Source organism: Sminthopsis crassicaudata, chromosome 2 (assembly GCF_048593235.1).
Source record: "Sminthopsis crassicaudata isolate SCR6 chromosome 2, ASM4859323v1, whole genome shotgun sequence".
Lineage (NCBI taxonomy): Eukaryota > Metazoa > Chordata > Mammalia > Dasyuromorphia > Dasyuridae > Sminthopsis > Sminthopsis crassicaudata.
In genome coordinates this window covers 649,765,917-649,793,831 of record NC_133618.1, presented here as the reverse complement: position 1 = coordinate 649,793,831, position 27,915 = coordinate 649,765,917, and the positions used below count along the sequence as shown (strand labels likewise).

The following is a 27,915-nucleotide window of genomic DNA, read 5'->3' as shown; positions in this document are numbered from 1 at the left end:
AATGCAGCAGGAGCCAGGGAGCCCACAATATCCTGTGCTGTCTCAGCAGTTTTCTCTGACACAGCCCTCTCTGATTCCCAGGTATCCCCAGGAGGCCTGCCTTTTCTTGTTAAGAAATCTGTCATCTATCTCATCTTCCTCTGATCTGGTGAGATTAGCTCCAAGGTAGCTCTCCCACTAAGCTCCAGGTTTTCGGGGAGTTTGCTGAGGAGGCCGACTTGGGGATGATTTGTTTTCTCAGCCTGTCAGATACGCAAGGGAGAAAGGGAAGAGAGGCACCCCAAACCAGGAGGGGGAGGATATGCTGCCGGCATATATTTAACCTCCACTCATCCATCAGGCGATGACGATAGACTTAGGTAAGTGTCTCGGGCACAGGAGCAGGCAGGGACAGAATGTCTCAAAGAAGGACAGGTTTGTCTTTGCAACATCTATCATAGCTAACATTTATACAGTGTTTTATAGTTTGCAAAGTGCTCTTCTTATCCATTGTCTCATTTGTCACTCCAAAGACACCATGAGGTACAGAAGCAGAGCAGGGATTATCAGCCCTATTTTTCAGATGAGAAAAATAAGGCTCAGATACTTTAGTCACCCAGCCAGTCTGGACATTGTGCCAAGAGCTGTTCAGTAGTAAACTGGTATATCTAGAGAGAGAGTTATCAGCCTTAAGTCTGACAGAAATAAGAATACAAAGAATAGGAATGGTAATAGCTAACATTTGCATAGCCCTTTAAAGTATGAATTTTCACCACCACCCTGTAATATAGCTATTCTTATTATTCCTGTTTTATAAATGAAGCTAATTGCCCAGGCTACCATTTTAGTAAATATCTGAGGTAGGATTTGAACTCAGGTCTATCCATTCCAGACAAACATAATTTGTCAGTCTATCAACCCAAGAAAGGCCGGAGAAATGGCAGTTAAAAAAAAATCTAGAGTTGCGGAAGACAGGTGATGGGATTCCCTTGGTGGGAGCCCTGGGCATCTCTGCTATGCCAGGGTATCAGATTGTCATTAAGCAGAGCTTAACTGCATACTAAGAGAATGGTCATAATTGCACAAAGTTTCCAAAGGAGCATTAACTCTTTCCAGTTCATTTTTCTATTTTTCAATTCACTTTTTAAAGTTCTACAAGTTTATTTCTAGGGATCAGATGGGGTTTTTCAGAATTGAAAAATTCATTACTCCCCTGAAGTTCACCATTGTCTCTGTCTCAGCCCAAATATGAAACATCCAAATGAACTGGAGAGAGTCTTCACTCTTGGGAAACCCTGGGTTCCCACAGTCCCCCGGGACTTTCTCAATATAGCCAGGGGACTTGGTCACTGATGTCTGATAAGCAGTCCAGAGAGTAAAATCATGGTTCCCTTATTCTCTGTACTGAAGGTAAACTGACCAGGCTGGAGCTGTCTCTGAATCCCAGACTCACTAGCGATTATCTGACATATTCAGTGTGTGGAGAAGAGGTGGAATCTTAGAATTGGCCGTCCTCCAAAATTCTTCCTGCTACACCCACTTAAAAGCACTTGCCTTTCAATCAATCCAACTCCCCATTGCCTAAAGACTACTGTATGTCCTCTGTGTAGTTAATTTCCTTGTCAAAAATCCAGACTGAACTCTTCCCAGGATAGCTGTTGAGAAGGTTAAATGACATCACTGAAAAGGTTTTAGTTTAGTGAACCTGGCAGTCTTCAAGTCTAGGGGGAGGATCAGTGTTTGGTGAAAAAGCATGGCCACCTTCTCTAAGGAAGGAGCATTCAGAGAGAGAAGTGAAAAGCTGTAGCAGAAAGCGTTTAGGATCTTGGGAGTCATCTCGGGACGCCATCTCTGTACAGATGAAACACGTGTATCCCAAGGACCTTGAGACTGTTGTCTCCCAAGTGGAAGTTTCCATATGCAGCTTCTTCTACCATTAGAATGTGAGTGTCTGGAGAGCAGACATTGTCTTGTTGTGTCTATTCACATCCCAGATATGAAGCACATTTCTTTGCTCAGACTAAGTGTTTAATAAGTGTTTCATTCATTCATCTCTCCCAAAATTCCCAGATCAACATTGGGAAAGTAATTAAGGGCAAGTCACAGCCTCCCCTTTCAGTCTCCATCTTCACCCCACCCCTCCATGTGGTGTTCTCCAGCCAGGTCTCACTCATTAGGCTTCCAAGATCTCAGACTAACGGTATGGCGTTCCTGGAGGGACCACTAGACTTTTCTGTCTGGGTTCTAGATCTAGAAGAGGTACTCCCCTCCTGGATTAATTAAAAAAAAACCAGTCCCTGGAATTTCCAAAGCCTTTACTTTGTGCCAGCCTTGTGCTCAAGCCTTTTACACAAAATTAAAAAGCCAGATATTCCCTGCCTTCTAGGAGTTTACATTCTTCTAGGAGACTACCACACATTCATAGGCAAATACATCCAGGATATTTACAGAGTAAACCACAGCCTTGGGGGAAGAGTTCCTGTGCTGGGGAAGGGGGAAGTTGGAACTAACTACTAGGAAAGTTGAAAAATCTGTTGGAGGAGGCAGTACTCCAGCTGTGCCTGGAAGGGAAATAGGAATTCCTAGAGGAGATTAGAGGGGTGGGGAGAGGGGGAGGAAACTGCCTGAGCAGAAGCTTGGAGGTGGGAGGTCCAGTGTTGTATGCTGGGTAGAATATATAGAGCCTGAGAGAGTGAATAATATATAATCATCTTGGAAAGATAGGCTCAGATCCAGATTATACCAAAGAAGGGAGCTTGTACTTTACGCTGAGGGCAATGGAGAGCCATTGAAGGTTCTTGAGCAAAGGAGTGACCTGATCAGATTTGCTCTTTAGGAATATCAGTTTGTTGTGTATATGTGTAAAATAAAAGGGGTCAAAATCAACAAGTATCTATAAAACACTTACAATATGCAAGGGCTGTGCCAAGCCTGGGGTATTGAGAAAGACAAAAATACATTGTCCCTGCACTGAAAGAGCTCCTGCTTTAAAAGTTTGAACTAGATGGCTTCTAAGACTCCCTTTTTTAGCCCCATGGGTAGCCTAAGAAATGTTGCTGGTATGAGGTCATTAAGAAGTAAATGGTGGTTTCCCCAGAGGGAAGGTCCAGAACAGCAATTAATAGGAAATGGAGACCTTGAACACAACCTCACTAGGTGAGCAAGTCCTTGGGTCTGGCGTTGTGGGTGTCCAGGGAAAGTGTTTGCCTCTGGCTAGCGCACACTCAGCTTCAGACACCATCCTACCTGGAATCTGGTCCAGGTAGTTGGCTGACAAAGCAGATTTGCCAAAATTCCAAGGGCACTTTCTACCCCGAGGATGCTTGGGGCTGGCCCAGACTTAAATAAAGTTATCCGGGCAGCAATTAATTCTGGTGGACCAAGAGAGAGCCAGGTAAGAGGATTAAAGCAAGAAGAGCCCTGGTCCTAAGAAAGTACTTAGCATTTTTCTCTTCTCTCTGGGGGCCCAGAAAGGAGGGATTTGGGTGGATTGGAAGGTGTGAAAATGAACTGGATCCTCGGCTTGGCTGGGTACTGATGATTTGGCACTAGAGTTTTTGAAGAGCACCCTAGAAAGTCAAAGCTCAGTCAAGGCTTGGAGGAAAGGTTATATTGGGGTGGGTCACTCAAGGGTCAGTAAGCATTTAATAAGTGTGTCAGGAACTGTACTAAACCTTGGGGCTACAAAGAAAAGCAAAAAAATCATCCCTACTGTCACATTCTAGCATGTAAACAACTAGTAAACAACTAGTGTATGCAACAGATAAAGGATAGATAGGTAAAAGTAATGTATGGGGGGGGTTAAAACAGGGACCCCACCTCCTACATACAGAATTACTAAGGAAGTTAGGGTTTGGCCTCCAGGCATGTTTGGGGACAGCCAGGACAAAAGAAAGAGGCAAATGGGAGACACACTGATGTTCTCAAGAAATGCAAGTATACCAAGATGCTTTGCCTAAATGGTGGAAAATAAGATACCAGTCAGGGCTGGTGAAGCCATTTAAATTTAGGCTCACAGATTGCAAGTTAGGAAGGACCTCAGAGCCTCTTCCACCCTCTTCTTTTACAGACAAAGAAACTGAGGAAGGTTAAATAATTTGTTCCAGAGTTACTCAGGTAATCAGTGACAGTGTCAGAATTAGAATCTGGATCGTTGCTTTCCAATTCCAGCATTTTTTTAACTTCTGAATTATAGAACATTCGAAAATAATTTAATTACATTACATTAATTTAAATGCATTTGTGATCTAATCATTCATTGTGATTTTTGGCTTCTCCACAAAGTCTTTCATTAGAAGGATCTACCTAGTGTGTGGAGGCCTTCCTCTGGTTCTCTGAGTATTTCAGGAGGACCTGTGTAAAGTCTCAGAGTATGGACCTGTTATTTCCCACTCCTGATTCATTTTTCTTCTTCATTTTTTCTTTTTGTGACTTCTCCAAGGTTACACAGCTAGGAAGTGTTAAGTGTCTGAGACTAGATTTGAACTCAAGTCCTACTGTCTTCAGGGCAGGTGCTCTAACCACTGCACCACCTAGCTGCCCCTCCTGCTGCATTCTTGACCAAGATACTGGAGGTGGTTTGCCATTTCCTTCTCCAACTTCATTTTATAGATGAGGAAACTGAGGCAAACAGAATCCAAGTTAACTTGCCCAGTGTCCCACAACTAGTAAATATCTGAGGCCAGATGTGAATTCAAGAAGATTCAGGGCCTAAATGCAGGCCCAGGTCTCTAACCACTGGACAACCAACTGCTCTTTTTACTTTTATACAGACCAAAAAGAAAAACCTCTGACTAGTGGAGCACCAGCCAAATCTACTCTAGTGAAAAGAATAAGAGTCCATTTTAATTAGCATATTAATTGAATGCAAATAGTACTTGAAAATATTTGCTCTGTTGAGGATGTTAGCCATCCACACCTCCCCCACCCATCCCCACTTGTAGTTTACTTTTTAGTAAGCTTATTTAGCTCCCCCACTTTTCTGTGGGGTTGAGAGCCTAAGGCCAACTTACACCGTCATAAATTTGGAGTTAAGTGAAATCACATCCATTTGGAATCCATTGTGCCAAGTGGGATGGTTGGGGGAAAGGAGAATTTAGGAATAGATAGAGCAAGTTTTCCTTTCAGGTCATCTCAGAGTGGACGAGGGGAACCATAAGGGAGAGAGGGGAACCCCAGAGTTAAAGAAAACTGTAGGGGGAGAGCAGAAAGCTGAGTTAAAGATGGTGGATCTCACTGGAGAGGGCTTTGGGGGGGAGAATTTAAAAATGAGAGGACAATGAGAAAAATTGGATTCTTATTTCTGTGGGAGAAAAAGGCCTCCCCGGTGATGTTTTGGGGTGTATATTTTTCCCCTTATGAGAAGCTGACTTCCGAATGCTCCTTTTGCTCACCCCCTATACATCCTCTGGCTGAGTTTCCCTTGGTCAGGGAGAAAAAAGAGACTCAGAGGTGATCTCATGCAGTCTATCCATTTTCCTCTTTCTTTATCTCCCTGTAGCAATGTCTGCCTCTGATTCTTTCTTCTTTGCTTTGCTGCTTCATCTTTTCCTCCTTTTGCTCTCTCCCCCTTTGTCTCTCTCCCAGGATCTTAGCTCCCTCTTGGCCAGCATTCCCTCCAAGACTGCAGGATGGAGTTTGCCGGCCTTTTGTCTCTTGGGAGAAAGCTAGGGCCAGAGGGAGGAGCCTAACCCAGCCTTTGACCATTATTGTCCACTCTTTGTGGGCCTTGGAAACCCTCCAGGGCAGGCCTAGTGGATAGTCTGCTGCTGAATCATCCAACTTCCCCAAGGAGAGAAAGTGGGCTTTACTCTGGGAGAGAGTGGTCTGACCCTTTCTTTCTCTGCACCCCACTCCCATCCTAAACTTTTCCAGTGGCCCTTATCATGAATGTAAGTGTGGAGGGGCTGGAAGAGCAAATAGGGCTGTCTTTTCTCTTCCTCCCCTATTTCTGAGGGCCCTGCTGGGATAAGATTGCAGCCTCTTTTTCCAGTATGCACATTTTAAAGAGCTGTTTCTGGAGGCCACCCTTGGCCCCAGCTGAACTCTTTCCCCTCCTCCATAGGGGAGAAGGCAGCTATCTGGGCCATGTGTGGTTCTGGGCTTTGGAGGGAGAGCCAGCTTAGCCAGTTTGGGACAAAGGGACCAGCCCCTTCATTTTACAAATAAGGAAGCTGAGAAGCAACAAGATATAGCAGAAAAAGATTGGAATCAGAAAAGCAGAGGTTGAATCCTGACTATCATTTAATGCCTGGGTAAGCTTGGACACAAATCCTTTAACTTCTCTGACCATAGTCTCCTCATCTCAAAAAATGATGAGTTTGTGTATTTCCTACAAGCATTTTTTTTTCTTTTTCAAAAGAGGAAAATAGGGAGGAAAAAAAGTTGTGATTTTTTTTCATTGAAAAAATAAGTCAAAAAATTATATATGATGAGTTTCTAAATTCTTTTCCAACTCTAAAGTTATTCCAGGATCTGTAAACTTTTTTAAAAAGTCAATAATTAGCTCATTGTACAATTGGTGTCATTAAAAAAAAAGTTATATATTTTATTTTAGGCATTTAAAAATGCCTAATTGATATAGACAAAAAAGCTTGCATATTCTTGCTTTCAAAATAGTATGGATAGAGAATCATGCTTAAAGCCAGGAAGATCTGAGTTCAAGTTCTGTCTTTGATCCATATTGGCTGTATGACCTTGAACAAAGTTTTTAACTATTTAGTGTTCTAAGCAACTCTCTTTTTCATCTACTTTAGGTGTATTACTTCATATATATGTATATATATATATATATATAAAACATGTGCATGGATAATTTTTCAATATCGACCCTTACAAAACTTTTTATTCCAAGTTTTTCCCTCTTTCCCCCTACCCTCTCCCCTAAATGGCAGGTAATCCAATGTATCTTAAACATATTTAAATATATTCTAAATCCAATATTTGTGTACATATTTATACAGTTAATCTTAAGCAACTCTCTTAAGACTACAGTTGCAGAGAATGTGAGCGGGCACCTATTTGAATTGCTAGAGGGAATCTCCATATCTGGGTGCTCCCTATACTAATGAAACTACAAGTCAAAGCCCTATTCCTGTCCTATGTTCCTTTGACCGAAAGCAGTTTTCACATGGTCAGGGTTACCAGGTAGTGAGTGACAGAGCTCAGACCAGAAACCAGTTCCATGACCACTGGTCCTAGTCTCAGAATCTAGGCTCACTTCAGCCACTTAACCTAGTGACATGTACAATAATTCCCTCTGTGTTGTTACCTTTGCTTGAAGATGCCCAATGGGGAGGGAACCCACTACTTAATAAGACAACCTTTTCTGTTTTGAGATAGCTAATGGTGTTGTTGAGTCATTTTTCAGTCTTGCATGACCCTTGGTGATCCCCATTTAGGGTTTTTTTGGGCAAAAAGATAACTAGAATGGTTTGCCATTTCCTTCTCCATTACAGATGAGGAAATTGAGGCAAGCAGGATTAAGTGAATTGCCCAGAGTCACACAGCTAGTAAGTGTCTGAGGCTGGATTTTTGAACTCAGAAAGATAAGTCCAAGTGCTGCTCTCTATCCACTTTGCCATCTAGCTGCCCTTGAGATGGCTATAATTGTTATGAATTCTCTCTATCGGCCTCTCATGGGAAGGAATTGATGACATCACCTTTAAAGGTTTGCAAATCCCTTATGTGAGGCAAAGACAACCTTCCAGAAGGGTTTCCAAGGCACCAGTGTCTGATTTGTTTGGAAAGAAATAAAATCTGGACCACAAAGAGATTTTCACACAAAACAAGGAATATTATATATAGGTGGAAAGAAACTCAATCTTACAGAAGATTTTCCTTTCAGTCTGGCTCAGTTCTGAGGTAGGTTTTTCCCTCTATTGAATAATCTAAATATCATGTCTGAGAATTAATACATCACATCCTTTTTGGAGCAAGTCTGATCTCCTGATCTACTGATCTCCGGATTCTGCTGCTAACAAGCTGAGTGACTTAGGGTAAATCCTTTTTTTTTTTTTTTTTTTTTTTTTTTCCTTAAAATGAGGGGTTAAGATTTGTTGATTTGTCCTGACTCTTAACAGTCTGTAAATCTAGGCGTCCAAATGTTAATCAGTCAACAAGCCTTTAGCACCTAGGTGCTTAGAGCTCCTAGCTTAAGTCTAGAACAACAGACAGTGTGAATTTAGACAAGATCCACACTCCCACACCCAAGGAGACCACATTATAGTTGAGGAAATGGGAATAAGGTTGCCTAGGGAGAATAATGGAATATCTTGTGTCTGGCAGAGGAGTTTCCAGCCTCCTGACTTAAGCAACAGGAAGCCACTTATAAATTTGTTTTGAGCATGGATGTGTTATGTCCCCATATCTCCTTAGCATTCCTTACTGTGATCTACAGCATTATAGATAGAACTTGGGCATCGGTGATAATGCTACTAATACCTTGAGTTTATGTGACTCTTTTTATACTTTTCACACCCATTATTTCACTTTAGTCTTTGAGCTGACAAGGACCTTAGAAGCAACCCTCTATTTTTACAGATGAATACTCAAAGGGCCCTCTACTCTTTTCGCTCTACCTCTCTCCCTTGGAAATCTCATCAATTCCCACGGGTCTAATTATCTTTATGGAGATGAATCTGGAATCTATATATCCAGCTCTTCATCTCTCCCTTTCTCCTGAACTTCAGTCCCACATTGTCAAGTGCCTGCTGTGCATCTCTGCCTGGATATCCCATCAGCACCTCTAACTAGGCAGGTCTCAAATGGAGCCCATCTTTTCTCCCAATTCTTGTGTTCTCCTAATTTCACTATTTCTTTTGAGAGTACCACCAGACTTCTAGCCACCCAGATTTGAATCTCTCTTTCCTCTTCCTTTTTACACACACACACACACACACACACACACACTCACCAGAGCCTGAAAACAGAAAGAACTATGTGGTTGAAATGATCTATCGGCAATGAACATCTCCAAAACCAGGCCCATGATGGAAGCCTTTCTGGCCAATGTTTCTCTGACTTCAGAGAATTCCTGAATTCAGATCCCAGCTCAGAAACATTATTCTGGACAAATCTTCTCATTTCTCAGAGCATCCCCCGCTGGGTGACACAGGAGGCAGACTCTGAGTTTAGCGTCAGGAGGGGTATGATAAATGCAGTAGACAAAGACTGGCATTGAAAGCTTTCCACAATCATACTCCTGTTTACCTTTCTGGTCTTATTTCAGAAAATTTCCTTTTTGGCACTCATTCTGCACAATCTAATTGCTGGTCCCCAGGATGACGTTACATCTTTCACCTCCATGCCTTGGGTCCCCCAAGTTTCCAGTGCACTCCTTCCTTATCTCTCCTCATAGAACTGCTAGCTCATGTGCCCCCTCAGGGATCTCTCATATGCCCTCCCAGAATGGCTCTTAAGCTTCTCCAAGGGAGGGACTATTTTATTATTGCCTTTTTGTTTGGTTTTTGTCTCTTACCCCATATTCCTACCAAAGTGCCTTGCACATAATAAACTTTTACTATAATTCATATTTAGGCTTTGAAAATTATTTTTGAGCTGAAAGTAAAAACAAATGAAATGTCTCTGGCTCTTTTCTCCCTGTGCTACATATAGGAGAGTAGGTTCTGACAGCATATGTGGGGAGTGGGGAGGGAAGCTGGCAGGCTAGAATGAGCAGTCAGGTCACATGGAGAAGCTAATGCCCGAGGGAGGGAGGAGGAGGAGGAGAAAGGAGAATTGGGAACACCAAAGATGCATTTTGCTGACTTAAACATTCTTCTCCAAGGGCTAGTCCTGCAGAGGAAACTGCTTCTCTGCTCAGGATTGATGAGACCATCTTACTAAACACACACACACACACACACACACACACACACACACACACACACACACACACACACACTCCTCCCATAGCTCCCTTGAAGCTTACAATAAAACATTGGCTCCTGACTCTGGCATTCAAGGCCTTATTCAATCTGTCTCCTGTGTACCTGATCAGCTGTACATTTCCCTTCCCCCCATGCCTTGCTCATTGCCTGTCTTCCAGATAATCTTGCTACTGCTCACCCCATTCTAGGACTGTTTTTTCCTTTCTCTTTGCCTTTGTGAAGTCCTCTCACTCCTTCAGATCCAACTTGTTCATGAAGTATGGGGACCAGCACCTTTTCCCCCTTCATCCTGACACAAGGGATTGCATCTTCCTCAAATTGCTCATATAATTTTCCCAAACATCTCAGTAACAATTTTCTCACTTGATCTTCTATTAATTATTTTAATTACTTGTGTACTTGTCCTGTGCTTCCCTCTAGACTGGAAATCTCCCAATCTGTCTTTATTTCTCTAATGCCCAGAACATGGTTTGCACATAGTAGGTAGACTTAATTGATTTAATTAGCTGAATTCTGTTAGAGGGCTAAAAATAGTGGGAAATATATGTTAGCTCTTTTGGAAATCTAAGAGAATTTCTCTCAGTGCCTAAAATTCTACTATTAGTCATTTCTTTGGGTTATATTTTAATATTGTTATGCCAGAGTTCTCTTGCCTCAGTTTCTCCAGCATTACAATATATCTCAAAATGTAGGTTACTCTTGGAGAGTTAAGATTTCTCTTGGGTTTTAATAACTGGATAAGATTTGGTTGGGAACAGGAAAAAAAGGGGAGGGAAAGAGACATTTACTTAGTACCTACTATGAGCCAATAAGTATGCTAAGCATTCTACAAAAATAATCTCACTTGATTTTTACAACAATTCTGAGAGGTAGATGCTATGATCTCCATTAATTTTTTTAATAATAGCTTTTTATTTTTCAAAATAATGCAAAGATAGTTTTTAACATTCACCCTTGCAAAACCTTGTGTCCCATATATTTCTCTTTCCCTTTCCTCCTCCTCCCTCCCCTAGATAGCAAGCCATCCAGTAAAGGTTAAATATGTGCAATTCTCCTAAACATATTTCCACATTTATCATGGTGCACAAGAAAAATAAGGTGAAATCTCCATTTTACAGTCGAGGAAGTGACTTGTCCACAGTCACATATTTGATTTGAACCCAGGTTTTCCTGAGTGCCTTGTACTTCTTCAGTGCCTCTAAGAAGGAGAATAGTCCAAAAGGGGAGGAATGTCATAAGAAATGGCATCCAACCTAACTCAAACCATCTTTAAATGGGGCTATACCTTAGTCTTTCCAGTTATTTTATAACCTAGCAGTCTTTATTTTCTTACTGCAGAGAAATGATTGGGCACTTATGGGAAATGCTTGAAATTCAGAATGAGGAGTAACACTGAGAGGCATGTTTTATTTCTTCCTCTTCTATCATTCCAAAGGCTCATCCCTGAAAGGACTGAGGATGGATATTATCTGGCCAGTTATGGTTTTGGACCCTGAAATTGTTTTCTCCAAAGTCACAGCTAATTTAGAGACAAAAGAGTGAGTGGACAGAGCCTTGAATTCAAAGTCTCTGAGAAATCCTGGCTCCACCACTGATGAAGTGGAACCTCAGTTTCCTCATCTGTAAAAACAAGTAGTTTACATAAATGATCTTTAAAGTTTCTTTAAGGTCTGCAGTTCTAATTCTAAACCATTATGGCAGGAATAGATTAGCATGAGTTAGTTGTTTATCTCGGAATTCAGTAATTCTGGTCAAGAGGATGTAGGCAGCAATCCAAAGTAAACTCTACCAGGTTTACAATTCTGCCCTTGATCCAATGAGGAAGAGTCCTAGACATGGAGTCAGAAAATTTGTAAAGTCCCATATCCTTTTATCTTTCTGGGTCTCAGTTTCCTCATTTTGAAAAATGAAAGATTTGCACTCAGTATCTTCCAGTCCTAAACACTATGATCTCTTAAGCCAGACCCGTCCATTCAGATCTCTGCTTTCATCCCCCTACCATTATCCAGGTAGTGTTTGGTTTCCTGGAAGGAAGAAAAAAATTTTAGCTAAATGGTTGCTAACCTTCCCCCCCCCCCTTTTCTTTGTTCCTACTCTCCTCCCAAGGGACTCTCTCCACTCTATCCATCACCGACTTACTTCTATTGGCCTGGCGACATCCAGGTTGCCGGCAGATAGATATAAGGAAATAACGCTGTTCTTCTGAAAGACACTGTGCTGCCTTTGTCTCTCTCTGGCTCCCAGCTCCCTCTCTCTTGGGGAAAGAAAATGCAGGCAAGCATCACCCCCTTGAAACTTCTGTATTTGTTTATCTTGTTCTTTCTCCTAAACACACGCAGACTAGGAAGTGATATAATTGCATATATTTCAATTTCCTCTAGATTCTGTGTGGTCTTCAGCCCAACTCTCAGATGTTTGCCCCAGATGTTTAAAATCACTTCCTCCCAATTAAACGTCTGCTGTGAGATGAGGAGACGAGGGTCCCACATGTGTCTGAAGGGCCAATATGTTTGTAAATGGTCCTTGTAATAGATAAAATGAAAACTTCTCCCTCCTGATGCACAGACGGCAAGAAATGGATCTGTTTTCTTGAACTCCATGGGGGAAAGCGAGTGATAGTTTTAAGTACATCTTGAGAAGTCTCATTGTTTTTATTGTTGGCTTGGTTTAGAGCAGTTCTTTAATGGAATGAAAGGATTTATTGGGTATCCCCTTCCCATAAGGAGATGGGGAGCCATCTCTTCCCATTCGATTCCAAATTGGACCGTTTTATCAAAATAGTATTTGGAAAAAGAGTGAACAAGGCTGAAATATCTTTTTTTTGGTGGGGGGGGAGGAAATGTTTTCCAATAAAATGGAGATTGATCTCAAGCTAAATCTTAATTAGTAAGGGTTAAAGAAGGAAAGATGATGCTCTAGTCTCAAATGAGACTTGGGAAGGGAGGAGAGGAAGCTAAGAATGGAAGAGGAGTGGACTGAAGAATAATGGCCTCCATTAGAGCCTGCAGGATGGGCTGTGGAATTATTGTTTAGAAAGTCTCTCTCCTAGAAAGGTCCTATATACCAAAAATAGTCACAGAAGCTCTTTTTGTGGTAGCAAAGAACTAGAAGTAAAGTAGATGTCCATTGATTGAGGAAAGGCTGAACAAATGATGGTATATATATGTAATAGAATATTAATACAGCCTAAAATGACAAATATGAACGAATAAATGAATGAATAGATAGAAAAGCATGGATGTGCCATGCATTGCGCCAGACTTAGAATACAGTTTCCTTCCATTTCTTCTATCTTCCCTACCCTCACTCTTTGACTTTCCCCAGACAAATGATCAAATGCCTGGTTGCTCATCTCCAGACCCAGTGTCTTCAAAGAGGTGATGAAATGTACAAAAATAATCAAAGGTTTAGAAAAATTGAGGGGTAGAAACTATATATATATGTGACAATTGTATTTGGAACCAGAGAAACTAGGTTTGGGCAAATTAATTATCTTGGGACTCAATTTCCTCATTTGTAAATGAGGGGGATTTATTTGGATTAGATAAACTCCAAGGTCCTTCTAGCTTTTAAGTCCATGATTCAATATCAGTCAACAAATTTTAATTGCTCCTCATCTGTTCCCAGCCATGTTCCATGTGCTTTAAGGAGATAAAAGGAAAGAAGGAACAGTTCCTACAAAACTGGAGATGAGGAGACATAAACTCATCTAATAAATGTTGAAATAAGATGATGATACATAGAAACGCTCAAAATGGTCCCTGCCCAAAATGAGGGTATAATTTTAGACACAGGCTAATATATGCAAAATGTTTAGAGCAAATATAATTCTTTTGTTTTGACTTCTTGTCCTTATCACCTAGCACATACAAAGTACTTACTAAATGTTTGTTGAATAGAATACATTAGAGGATGATAAGGTGTTAAAGGAGAGAAAAGTTCAAATCCTTCCTCTGACACACACAGATTGTATTGCTGTGCTTCTCAAAGCTCCTTCCACCCCCAACTCTCTAAGGCTGTACATTTCAGAGTATTGCCTGCATGGATAGGGGGGATTTTTTTTTTTCCCCATGAGAAATTTCCTATATGAATGGATGGGATGTGTGTGTGTGTGTGTTTGTGTGTGTGTGTGTGTGTATACACACACATTTATGTATGCATATATATGGTACAAAAGCCAAATATTCTTTGGTCTCCTTTGATGATATAGATACTGGATTAACCCTGGCCAGCTTCCATCTTCACCCTCTCCTCTCAACCACCAGCTCGAGTTCCCATTCTCTCTTGTCAAAATCCAGCCCACAGGATTACAGCCAGAGCTCAGAATGGTGGTAGGTCTGGAGTAGAGCTGTCTAAGCCAATAGCCAACTTTATTGATGACTTCCAGATCCCAGTGCCATGCCTGGCTGGAGGCCCTTGTTTCCATGTCCATTATGAATTATGTATTGGACAGGAACATCTTGGGCTTGGAAAATTCAGAAAGGAAGCAATCTTTGGTTTAGATTTTGTTTAAGGAGTGGGAAAGAGAATTGGGAAGGGCAGTAGACAATTTCTTCCCATTGATTTCTCAAGTTTCTTTTGAAGGGATATGATCAGAAAGACAGCTTGGGTTTTGTGGCTCAGTAGTCAGAGGGTATTGGGTGCTTTATTACTTCCCTGGGGAGAAGGTCTTGATGGGATGATTCCAGAAGAGAATGTGTGGATTTAGCGATTTTCCCACCAGCTGCCTGCATTGTCAAAAAGCCTGCCACCTTCCTATGTCTAGCTGAAAGGTTTAGTGTTCTTTAGGATGGCACTGTCACAGAAAGTTATAAGGTAGCAGAGACAGAAGAGATCTCAAAGGTCTGCTAGCTATCTTAGCAGATAGGGAAACTGAGGTGCAGAAAGATCATAGCATTGTAAGAGTAGAATTAGAAGGAACTAGAGTTCAATCCTTGAATTTTGCAGATTAGCAAACTGAATCTCAGAGACTTTAAGTGGTGCATTCAAGATGAGGCAGTGGTGGAACAGAGTAGAGCCGAGGTCTCTTAAATCCCAATCTGATACCCCTCTCTTTATCAAAATTGTCTCTGAGTTCTGAAAAGATAGTCATCCAAACCTTGGGTATTCTGATGCTATTTAGAATGAAAGACAAGAGTAGAAATACTTTAATAATAATTTTCTACCTCCTCTCCAGTGGGTTGGTTTCCTTGAATGTATCTGGCCTTGAAAATCTCCCTGACTGCTCAAGAGAAGTTAGTGCAGTTGTTTTAGCAGAGATTACTCTGTGTGTGTGTGTGTGTGTGTGTGTGTGTGTGTGTGTGTGTGCAGGCAGACATCCTGGAGCCCTGCCTCCTTCACAGTTGAGCAGGTATAGAAATAATTTCTGAAGGTAACCAATACTAATGATTGCTTTGCTCCTTGTTGTGAGATTTGCTAAGCATTAGATATCCAACCCTAATCTTGCCTTGCTCCCCAATAAACTAGAAAGCTAGAGCCTTGGGGGAAGGGCAATAAATAGAAATATTAAGAACTTGAAAATATTTGTTGAATTAAAAATGAATTCAGTGATTCAGGGCAACCTATCCCCATTATAGAAGAAACTAAAAATTACTGAAATTTTACATGGATATAGCCTCCCAGTCCTACATGCTTTACACTGTTTATACCAGGTTAAGTGACTTGTCCATGGTCATACACCTAGCAACTATCAAGAGGCAGGTTTTGAACCCAGCTCTCTGGAAGAACTTTTTCCTCCCACCCCAAACATAAACGCCCCCCCCCCCCCCCATTTTAGCAGCTCTACTCCTGACCCTGCCCAAAGCCTAGCAGAAGCTTAGGACTCTTAGCTCCGACCTAGCTCGGATCAGCCAAATAAACAAACTCCTGCCAAGTAAGTAGAAACTAGTCCTACTGCCTTCTTCTGCCTTTTAAGGGGAGGTTCCCAATGGATGGGAGGGAAGAACCATCTCGTGCATTTTCTATTTCCATTATTGTTTAGCCCGACTCCAAGTAACCTCCTATTTCCATCCCCCCGAGTCAGAAGGGTCCTCATGGCCCGTGGCCAGGACAGAAAGCCACACTTTCCGGGGAGATGATGGGGGCGAAGACAGAGAACCCATTTTGACCCCTGGCTGCCCCGAAGCCAAAGGGACTAGAATAAGGGCTCTGGCCAAAATTTCGACCTGGCTCAGCTACCCCACCCATCAGGACAGATAGGAGCGCTGGGAGGGAGAAGCTATTGCCTCGTTCCTCACCCCACCCCCACCCCTCGCACACAAAGTCACACCGCCGCCCCCCTACTCCTCTTCCTTGCTAGTGGAGAGGTCTGGCCGGAAGCTAGGCGGGGAGGATAAGGACAGGGCTTGAATCAGCCCAGCTCTCTAGCTAGTCTGCTGCGGGGAGAGCCTGCTGGCCGGCCGGAACCACCCCGGGAGGAGATTTTTTCCTTCCTTGCTCCTTCAGCCTGCAAGGCTGCCCCTACCCCTCCCGGATGGAGTTGGTTTGATCCTTCCAAGGTGGGTTTTGCTTGAAAGGTTCCCGGAGCGCAGCGAAGGGAGCCTCGCTCCGAGCGCGCTGCCTGACGTCTCGCTGGGATGCAGCTCTCTGTGATTTATTGGTGCGTCTTGTAGCCCAGGCCCACAGAAAGGGGACACAGACAGACAGACAGAGAACAAAATCCAGCAGACTATTGATCCTCCCAGCCCTTGGCAGGCATCCAAGCCTAAGGTAGCTCTCCGCCTGCTGATTTTCCTTTCCCTCCCCCCCTCCTAATGACTTTCCCCGGGCTCTGAGCGTCCTCCCAGACACTGTGGTCATTTTGGTAGGTTAGCAAAGTGCCCCGCTGCGCCAGCTCGCACCTTGTTTGATGGCTGCCTAATGAAATCTTCTTTGAATTGAATTAGCCTCCAGAAAGCCTTCCTTCTTCCGTCACTAAAAGACTGGGTTTGGGGGTAGCCAGTTTTGGTTTTTCTTTTGATTCCACTCACTCTCTCTTCTTCCCTCCACGTTTTGGAGACCTCTACTTTGGGGTTTTGTAAATGGGATCAACTCAGTTACTTGGGGACAGAAGGGACAACTCATTCTGAATTAGGTGATAGCTTAAATTGCTTAATATTTTGGACAATTACAGGTTTTCTTGCTTCCAGAAGCATGCAGTAGTGTAACCTAAGGAAGAGTAAGAATAAATCTAGCCTCAACTTTCTTGATCTCAAAACATTTAAGAAGCCCTATTTACAAATCTGGGTTGTTTTTTCCCCCCTTACCATCTATCAGCTTCCAGCCTAATCATGTGTAGATATGGACTGTATTCAAATCTTGGCCCTGTTATTTACTAGCTGTGTAACTTGGGACAATTAACTCACTTCACTTTCTTGATCCTCACTTCCTCTTCTGTAAATGTGTCTGCAGTGTCCAAGGTCTCTTCCAGCTTTAAATCCAAGCTCCTGAATTACTCTGATCTTATGACCCCTGAGGTCCATTCTAGTACATATGTCTTTCCATGTGAACTATGACAGACTCAGTCATGCTCAAAAAAGATTTTACTATAGTCCCGAACACAATATTTATTAAATGAATGACTGAAGTATGTTCATATTTCTTTTGAGATAGCCATCCAGAAGACCCTTAATTTCTTCATATAACATGACTTGTGTTGCCTTAGAAACAGAGTTTTGGTTCATTTAGGAACCACCGGCTTGATCTGGGCTGGTGTTTTTGTTGTTGTTGTTGTTGGGTTTTTTGGTTTGGTTTTTTTTAATGTTCTTGTGTGATGTTCTTCAAGTTGATGGGATTCCAGCCTTGGGAAAAGAAGACCATGTTTTTCATTTCTACACTTACACAGGAAGCTCATGGCAAAATGTTTTGAACATTCTTGCACAATGAGAAAAATATGTCTCTTTTCATTCATCTGATTCTGGGTGAATAGTACCAATAATTGCCACCTTCCCAAAAATGTGTAACAAACCCTGAGCAGTTATGAGAGATGAGAATTGCAGCCCAAGTTAGTTGCTGGATGTTATCAAGCATCCATTCCTCATCCTCAACTGATTAGATTTGCTATGCCATCTCTGATTTCCTGGTCTTCACTTCACCCATCTATAGAATGGGAAACATCATTCTTTCATAGGAATATCCTGTAGAATATGGGTGACATATTCTGTATGTCCCCCAAATTATAATAATTAGCGATTGGTTTACTAGAGCATCATTTCAGGCTACAACTCTTCTAGCTAGGAATTATTTCCAACAAATGCCTATCCATAGAATAAGTTTCTGGGATTCTTTGTAGCCCGAACAGGAAATGTTCATAAGTTATCATTTTCAAAGTTTGTGATTTACATAAATCATAAGATTTACAGATAAGTTAATTATGATTTTTATAAGTTTATGAGGGACATAAATCATAGATTTAGATAAGCTAAGTCCTAGGGATGCTAAGTAACATACCCAAAATCACAAAGATAAGATTGGTTATAGAATTTGTACTGAATTTGTACTGAAGTCCTGGTTCCATTCATTCCTTGGGTGATGCTCTTTCTACATTATTCCCACTCTGTACTGGGCCATTGTGGTCAATAGATTTATGATAGAGACCATATATGGCAAGTTGTTTACCAGAGCCACTCTTTTAAAAAGTTACATTATTGTCCTTATTCCTTTAAACATCACCATCACTTTACCCCTTTACCTTCAAAGAACCTATCCATGTAACAAATAAAGTACAGTCACATGTAACAAAGTACAATCAGGACAAACTAATCAACACATGGACCCTGTTGTTTACCTATTTTAAAGGTATATATATATATATATATATATATATATATATATATATATATATATATATATATATATATATATATATAATGCCATAAAATGTACTGAAGTGACACTTAATTTCTGATAATTCATTAGTACTTGACTTTTGTAGTTTAATTTCTGGATAAATGAGAGTTTTACTGTACCTGCCTAATTGGACCCAGGATATTATCATAAGACCAGTGTGATCAAAAAGAAGGTTGGAACAAAATATTGCCAATTCCTCTAGATCCCATATTGTCTTGAATATAGTAAGCACTCTGTGAATGAATGAAATCATCAAAAAATACGAAAAGACATCTAAGTGCTGTGAGGGTGTTTTATGTATGTATAGTAGTGATAGTCAGGAAAGATTTTTTTGGCTGAGATTACATTTCAGCTGGGCCTTGAATTAATGGGTGGAATTTGAATCTGATGAGAGCAAGTAGAGAGATTCTTCTACTGCAAGCCTAAAGACCCAGAGAAGAATTTTGTTCTGGTCTTTGGCCTGAGGGGGCGGGGAAGGGCAAGGATGAGAGAGAAAAAAGGATGAATTTCTCTTACATGACACTGTTCTTGTCTAAAATTCAGCAAGTTATGAAGTATGAATTAATCTATTTAACTGGAATGCCAGTAGAAAAGCCCATGACAACTCTGTCTCAAAATGTCATCATAGAAAGTGATATTTCAAGTAGCAATGGGGTGGGATTAGAGTCCTGTTGAAGATTTATGTCAAACAAGGAATAAGTACATAATTTCTAGATAAGTGATTTGTCTAACACGCTTCCACTATGAAGGCAAACAGGCAGGCGGGTGGTTTAAGGAAGAGACTGAGACAGAAAAATGAACAGGCCTTGGCGGGGATTTTGGAGGTGTGGAGGAGAGGTGGAGATTTGAGAAGCAAGCCTGGTGGGGAAGAAATGACATTTAATCAGCTCTCCAGTGGGGGTTCAGGAGAGAAGGAAGGAGGTGACTAGAGGGGACTGATAATCCCAACCAGGAGATGAGCCATAAAAAATAAGCTGTCATGTAGAGGAATGAGTCCTGTAATGAACCAGGACACTTAGATACCTAGTCCTTATACTGTCCCTGAGAAAGACATTGGGCATAATGTGGGGGTTCTACTGGGAAACCTTGAAGTATTTTTTTTTTTCCTTTTCCTTTGTTAGAAATAGGATTCTTGGACAAATCATTTTCCCTTTCAAGTTGGCCTTACATGTCCTCATCTTTAAATTGAAAAGCTTGGACTAGGCCAATATAGACCCAGAGCTGGAAGAGACCCTAATTAGGGGGCCATCTGGCCCAATCTCACATTACAGATAAGAAGACTGAAGGCTGGGGGGAGGGGAGTATTAAATGACACTTGATCTGTAAAACTTGAACCCAGGTCCTCTGACTCCAGAACCAGTGTTTTTTCCCCATAGCTCTCTCTGCTCTATCCATTCTTTATTTCTTCTTGGTAACAAGTGTATTCTATTTCTGCCAGAATTCAAATAATTTCCACAAATTCATGGTAGTAGGATGTAGGCTCATTGATGCAAAAGACCTCTGAGGCAGTCCAACCCAAACCCCTTATTTTTGCAAATAATGAAACTGAAGGAAAGGGATTTTAATAATAGTTATGATCACAATAGATAAAATTTATATAGTGTTTATTATGTACCAGGTATTGTTCTATGCTCTTTACAATTATTATCGCCTTTGATCCTCATGAGGAGACTGGAAGGTAAAAGCTATTATTTATTCCCGTTTTACAGATGAGGAAACTGAGACAAGGTGAGGTTAAATTACTTGCCCAAGATCAGAGTTAGGTGACCCCCAGAAGATGGTCATGAAGGAGGGAGGAGATAAAGCATTGTCCGCCACTGAGGGAGAGAGAGAGAGAGAGAGAGAGAGAGAGAGAGAGAGAGAGAGAGAGAGAGAGAGAGAGAGAGAGAGAGAGTGTGTGTGTGTGTTTTGTAAGGCTGGTCAGTTCCAAGGCTTCCCTGGGAATTTGCTCTCGTGGTGTGCCTGGAGGCTGAAGGGGAGACCCTGCCGGCCGCCTCCCAGTGGGACGCCCAGCCCTGCTGTGCCGAAAGCCGGGAGCTCCAAGGCAGGCTAGGGCAGCGGCCAGCTCAGGATGTTGTGTCGGGAGGAGGGGCGGGCTGAGCCGGCCACCCTGCGGCAGCTTTCAACCTCCCTCCAGTTTTCCCGGTGGGTCACATGGTCTGCTGTCTCTGTGTCTGTCTGTGTCCCACGTGCGCGCGCGATGCTCGTGCGCGCACACACTCCTGATGAGTACAAGGCTTCCGAGATTGGAGGATGGGTGGCTGGGGGGGATGGGTTGAAGAGGGAAGGGAAGAACCATGTCACCTTCGCTGCGGAAACCCCATTCCAGCTCGCAGCCTTTTCCCGGTGCCGCTCTCGCCCCCAGCCTGCCCTTGTGCCCTTTGGCTCACTGAGAAGGGCACCCTCCTCCTCCTCCTCCTCGTGGCCTTAGCCCTAGGAATCCTCCGCTGCTCAGACAGCCTCACCCGGGCAGGTGAGGAGGGAGGTTTGGGACCGCACCCCCAGTTTCATGTGTCTTGTACATTTGTAATGTCCCCCTCCCGGCCCCTAGTTGGCCAGCCAGTTCTTTCTTCCCGGACACTCATTAGCTGGCGTGGTTGGATTCTCGGAGTCACTCCAGCCTCCTAGGGTTCCCTATCTAAAGACTTCCAGCCCCCTGGGCTCTCGAGATGATTTGTTAGACACACTCGAACAAGTGTTGCCTCCAATTAATGGATGGGGTGGGGAGGGGGGTGGTACTTGGGCAGCCGGCATTTTTAGCCACCTCTAGGGGATGCTGGAGGCAGGAGCTGCGCTTTGTCCTGAAACGTGCCCCAGCCCTCCCTGTAAGTTTGAAATGTGAGCCTCCTCCAAATTTCTCTCTCTCTCTCTCTCTCTCTCTCTCTCTCTCTCTCTGAAAACGTGTGTGTGGCGTGAGTGTGTGAGGGTGGGTGGGTGTGACGCTCGCGTGGTGGGAAAGAGAAAGAAATGGATCACTAGAGAGACAGAAGCACCCCATATCTCTGGCACACAGCCGAGGTGAGATTTTCCTTTATTTATTTGGAGGGGAGGGCAATCTTCTTCCTCCTCCCGCTAAAAAACAAAAGACAAGAAAAAAGAAATGTGTGTTTGCTTTTTCCCTCCTTAAGAACCACCTTTCGCCCAGCCCCATCTATGTCCTTCCTGCCAGGGACATTTAAACCAACCCATGCGCTAGCTTCACTGGGGAGCTCTAAACGTGGTACCCACGAAGCCTGGCAGCTGTCTCTCTCTCTCTCTCTCTCTCTCTCTCTCTCTCTCTCTCTCTCTCTCTCTCTCTGTCTGTCTCTCTCTCTCCTCCTTCCCCCCTCCCCCCTCTGTTCCTCTCTCTCTTCCCCCTGTTCAGGGCTGCTCAGGGATGTGTGAAGTTTTCCAGCTTAACCCGATTCCCTTTATTGTCTCTGGAGGATTGTCGCCCGAGCACAAACAGGCTGCTGGCAACCGCGGCAGCGGCCCCATTAGCAGAGCCTCCATCTGTGATTGGTTTTGCCTGGAAACTCGGAGACAAGCAATGAATAATTGATGTGTGTTGTGCAGTAGCTGGACAGGCAGAGAGAAAGGAGAGAGAGAGAGAAAGAGAGCGCGAGTGAGCGAGCGCAGGGTGCCCTCTGAGGAGGAGAAAGCGAGAGGGGAGCAGGGGCTTGAGAACAGCTTCTGGCTGCCTTGTGTAGACACAAGAAGGCTGCCCTCCCTTGCAGGCTCTGTCTTTGTTCTGCTCTAGCTGAATTCTGCCTAGAACTGTTTGTTCCCAGCCATATGTGGCCCTTTCCCCAGCAGCAGAAGCAAGAGGGGAGGAGAGGACTAGTATGAATGAAGTGTGACTTGTGGGTAAGTTGAGGGGGGGAGGGGAGGCATAGAAGGGAGGCGGAAGAAGGACACGGGCTGAAGGTGGGGAAGACTCTGGGGTGCTGGGGATGTGTCCTCCAGCCCGACTGAGGCTCTGTGTGTATGTGAGTGTGAGCTAGTGTATGTGTGTGTATGAGACAGAGGCAGAGATGGTGCATTGTGGGTAGAGCAAACCCTGTGTTGCATGTTGTCAGATGGAGAGAGCACAGTCCAAGAGACTGAAAAGGCGGACTTCCATAGAAAAGTGGAACATATTTGCATACAGTTACCATGTATTGTGCCTCCCTCAACAAGCTGTACAAAGCTGGCTAATTTTATTCTTTTCCTTGGGACTTCCCTCAACTCAGGGAAAAAAAAAAGGTGGAGTGTTGACTGTTAAGCAGGCATTTGAAAAGGCTTTTTCTTTAACCTTTGATCATTAAAAAAAAAAAAAAAAAAAAAAAGTACCCATGGCATTCACCGCACGTCTTGAAACTTTAAGCTGTCTGTACTGTCAAAATGTTGTCAGAATGCTCCCAGAGGAATAAGTATCTGGTGATGTCACCATTTCAGTCAGACTGGCTTTCTGCAAGTCCTTGCCACATAAGTCCAAAGAGATTTCTGCCAAGTATTCCCAAAGAAGCTCCTAGCAAAGGGGTCGTTTTGGCCTTTGGATCAGTCTCCAAAGTTAGCAAGAGTTTTCTTAGTTCTCTGAGCACTCTGGAGGCTGCCTTGCCTTAAGGGCCAGGGTTAGAAATATCTGTTTAAAAGACTTGAGGAGGGAGTATTTCAAAGGGTTGGAGTAAATGGGGAGGAAGAAAGGGTTTAGGAGAAGGCTCCTTGCACTGAAATCAAAGCATGCAGCTTAGATGTTTGTGTTACACACCACAACTACCATCTAATCAAGATGGAAGTGAAATGAAGGTGAAAGGACTGAACAACCCCAAGCAGGTTTAAAAGCTTACAGTATCCTGGCAGACAGCCAGGAATTAGGGCTGTGGTCATATTCCTGGATGGTCCTTGGCCTTAGGAACAAAATCTGTCCTTCTCCAGAGGGGCCTCTTAAGAACATTTGAGAGGATTCTAATAGCAATAGTCATGAGTATTTCTGTTTTTTCCAGTCTGGCCCAAATGCCCCCAAAGCAGTTGAATATGACCGTAGAGTCTTGGTGTTGATGGGCATAGTTGGAAGGCTTATCTGGACAATTCTTTCTTTTGGGGGGGAGGATGGGAATATGTTGGAAAAGATTCAGGTCCAAGATGTTGTTGGCCCCGAAGACACCTTTCCTCGGCACCTGTCTATAGAAAGTTAAAGCATCTTTAAGAGGTTGTGTAACCTTTGAGACTGATGTGATATAGGGGCCAAAAATGATGACAAGTGGTTGACATCTCTCCCAGAGTTTGGAAAGGGGAAGTCTTTTGAATCCAGGCTAAAATGGCATGGGACTGTGTTAGGATTACTAAGTGAGAACTGAGGTTGTCTGGACAGTGACAAGGTGAGAATTCAGGTTTTCTGGACAATTACAAGGTGAGAACTCAGGTTGACTTGATAGAGGGAATGGGCGTGGGATAATGCAAGGGCTTCTGGGAAGAACCACCCCAGCCAATGAGCTTGCCCCCTCTATCAAGTCAACCTGAGTTCTCACCTTGTAATTGTCCAGAAAACCTGAATTCTCACCTTGTCACTGTCCAGACAACCTCAGTTCTCACTTAGTAATCCTAACAGGACTGTGTGCTGTTCGTCCCTGTCCATAATGCACATATTGTAAGGACCTCAGGAAGTACTTCTTATGGAGTGCCCCATGTCAGTGATGCACATTGTAATCACTGTATAAGAGGTCATTTTAGATAATCAAAAGTCCCTTCTAGTTCTCGAATTCTATAATTCTAAGTCAAGACTGTCTCAAATCTTGTGTTCATGGCAAAGAGTAGAAGCCTTTTCTCCACCCCCCTTGGAAACCTTGTTTTCTCCCTCCATATTTGTTTGAGAAAGATGACCTGGGACCCAGAAAGTGGTGAGCTCTGTCACAGTTGCTCTATCAGTTCCCATTTTCATACTGTTGGTCTGGGTGACCAGCATAGATTGGTTAGTTGAAAGTTGTAGTCATGGTTATTTTTACTTTGAACTTCCTTAGTGAGAAGAGACCAGATGATAAGAATTTGTACTTCCTGGTAATAACTAGAAGCTTAGTGGAAGGGGGAAAAAAAGTTTTGACTTTCAAAATGCCAAGTTTGCTTGTGTATAGCAAGAATATTTTTCAGATTTTTCACATGTCTGCTGTCACATCTGATCCTCACAAAAGTTCTATCAAAGAGCTATAGAGTAGGTATTAAGAGTTGCCCATTGATCAAATATAGAAACTGGGGTTTAAAGAGATATATAATTTGTCCCAAGGTCAGGTAGCTTATTAATGATGGAACTAGAAGCAGAATTCAGATCCTAGCATTGCCAGTCCAATCAGAGAGAGGGCGGAAGTAGGAAATGTTACTCTTCTCACCTTAAGAGAAGACAGTTTATTGAACATAGTCCCTTAGCATTAAGAGAAGTAAAGGGAAGGGACAGAATAGTAGTCATTGAGGGCCCTCAAGCAGAGTCAGGTCTCTCTATAGAGTACCTTAGTGCCTCCTAGGTACCAATCAATATGAAACCATCAATTGATTGAGCATGAGGATAGGAGCCAGGGAGCTGGCTCCAAGTTGGGTCCCCGGAATGGGAAGATGTGCTTTGGCTGAGTTAGAAGAAAAAAAAGCCTTCCTGGATGATGGTGTTTATCTTTAATCAATGACACTTTGGTCCTGAGGGTATTTGCTGGTGCCTGTCGGTGGGGAGATACCTTCCCTGAGGGTCTAAGTTGATGGAGAGGTTAATGGTAACAAGGGACTCCTGAAGGAGCCAAGCCTAGGAAAAGTATGGAATCCTTGTGTAGACCTGGAGACTATGAAAGCTGGAAAGACCTGCAGTGGTCAGCTCGTTTAACTGAGAGCAATCACAGTACTTCCTCTAGGTCAGGAATTCTCAACCTTTCTTACATCTAGACTCCTGGCAGATGGTTGAAAACCTAGGGATCCTTTCTCTGAATAATGTTTTTTTAGAGATTCCAAAGGACAGTGATTATATTGATTATAGTTATCAAAAAAATATATATATATTTTTAATACAAGGAAACAGCTCAGGTTGGAAAGCCCTGCTCTGTGTCAAGGTGATATTTAACCATGCTGTGTAGGGGATGGCCATTTTTCTGCCCAGCTTCTTTCTTCCCTACAATCTCAGTCTCAGAGATGGTTTCTCAGTCTATAGCATCACTAGAAAGATTTTCTACAGAAACAACAACACGTTGAGGCATTTTACTCATGCAAGCCTAGGAAATGGGCAATGAAAACATTATCACCCCCATTTTACAAGTGAGGAAACTGAGGCTTAAAGAATTTAAATCCAGATTATCTCTATAGCTTTCACCCTTCCCATGCCAGTACTGATCTTTTGTGTATAACAGGAGCATGCTGACTAAAAACGTTAATGTCATCACTACTGCCTTAGATTCCACAAAGCTCTTTCTCATCCATTATCTCAGTTGAGATTTTTAGCTGTTCCAAAACACTCTGGGAGGTAGACTGGGCCATTAGACCATTAACCCCCTTTGACGGTTGAGCAAACTGAGGCTGAGAGATTAAATGACTTGCTGGAGTTTACACCGGAAGCCGGTGGAGCTGGGAGTGAGTAGAGTGTCATTGTTCATTCTTCCATAACACATTGCTTCCTGTAGGAGAAACATTCTTACTTCAGGGTTTAAAAATAAACTTTGTTTCCCTTCCTCTATACTCAGCCAATAACAGTGGTGATAGGAAAGAGAAAGATTTGCATGGGATTTTAGAGGGGAAACAACTTTATCCTTTTTGTTCATTGTTTCATAAGACACCTACTATAAGCCACTTTGTAACCTTAAAATACATTCAGCTTGTTGTAGCTGTAGGCTTTAATTCATCAGAGGCCTTCCCTCATGGAGTTTACTTATATTTTTGGTTAGCCAAAATAGTAACATCCCCATCAACTGGTATGCTTAGGGTTCTAAAGCTTATCTTCTCAAGAAAAGATAGGGGAGACCAAGCACCAGTTATTCAGAAAATTAGCTGTGATAGTTGCAAAGAAAGAAATTTCCCCTCACACCAGGAGCCAGTGTCCTGAAAATAACAGGGAGAGTAGATTGTCCCTTCCAGAGCCCAACAAAGGATGAATTCCGTACCTGTCATATATCATAGAGAAGGATCTTGTTCAGGTACAGCTGAGCCTAGACAGCCACTGAAATCCCTTGCAATTCTGAGCTTCTGATCTCCAGAAGAGCTTGAACATATTGTTGAATATTTTAAAAAATGGTTGTGCTGGACAAAGGTGCTGTTTCTGGAAACCCCTGTTACCTGGTATTCCAACGGGGTCTTTTTAAAAAAAATGTTAAGATTAACTCTCCCTGTCTTGCTCATGCTTAAAGCACAATGGCCACTCATGACCCAAAACTGATTGACCATGAAGCTTTTTAACCTGTTCCATTTTGGGCCTGGATCAGTTTGTCCAAAACAATTCTCCTCTTACCCAAATGAGTTTTAGCCCTGTTAAAGCTCAGAACTCGCAACTCAAACAATCCATCAGGCTCAGGCTCTCCAGCAGTAGGGACTACAGATGTACATGCACCATCATGCCTCTGTTAGAAATAGTACTTTCTTAAATGTTTTATCAGTGCCTTTTGTTTTTATAAAAAAATCATGGACACCCACACCCTCCATCCTCTGATTGATCCTTCATGACAGAAAAATAACTTAGGAAACCTATCCATTATAGGCTGCTGAGAGAGTATACATTATTTATGCTCAGTATAGTTCCCCACCTCTTTATTGTGATAAAAGTGTGCTTCATTACTTCTTCTCCAGTATTGAAGTGGTTTTCCTATTAAAAATATGTGTGAATGATCTTACATTGTTGTAGTTACTGTGCATATAATTTCTTGGTTCTACTTATTTCTCTGGGCATTGGTTCATAAAAATATTTCCATGGGGAATGTTATAAAGACAAGTCTTCTCATTAGTTTAATCCAGGACATCTGGAAGAATGACCCAAAATTTCATCTGGAAGAATGACCCAAAACTTGAGGGAATTGGGAAAGGAGAGATGAAGTTAGACCTGATTCAAACAAGAACACTTTGGCTTAAAAAAGATTAGAGCTTCCTGGTTTAGAAAGGTTAGTGGCAGCAGTTCAGAGAGAGATGAAAGGACCTCAGGAGAATTTCAGATTCTTAGAAGCTTCTGGCAGGGGAGGGAGATGTATTGGTGAGTAGGAGGTCAAACTAGCTGGCTCATGGTACTCAAGGTCAAGGTTTTCTGTTCACC

At 42.6% G+C, this 27,915-nt stretch overlaps 1 protein-coding gene across 11 annotated transcripts in view; it reads left to right on the top strand.

Annotated features, from left to right (window-relative positions):
• ZMIZ1 (zinc finger MIZ-type containing 1) overlaps nt 1-27,915 on the top strand; it is a 424,473-nt gene that overhangs the window by 279,563 nt on the left and 116,995 nt on the right. The window contains exon 1 of one of the 11 annotated variants that reach the window (XM_074296729.1): nt 16,199-16,366. The exons of 9 other annotated variants lie outside the window; for them this stretch is intronic. The gene's annotated coding sequence lies outside the window, so the exon portion shown is untranslated. Of the gene's footprint in view, nt 1-16,198; nt 16,367-22,068; nt 22,542-27,915 lie in introns of those variants that run through there. One more of the 11 variants, XM_074296730.1, reaches the window with a different exon arrangement.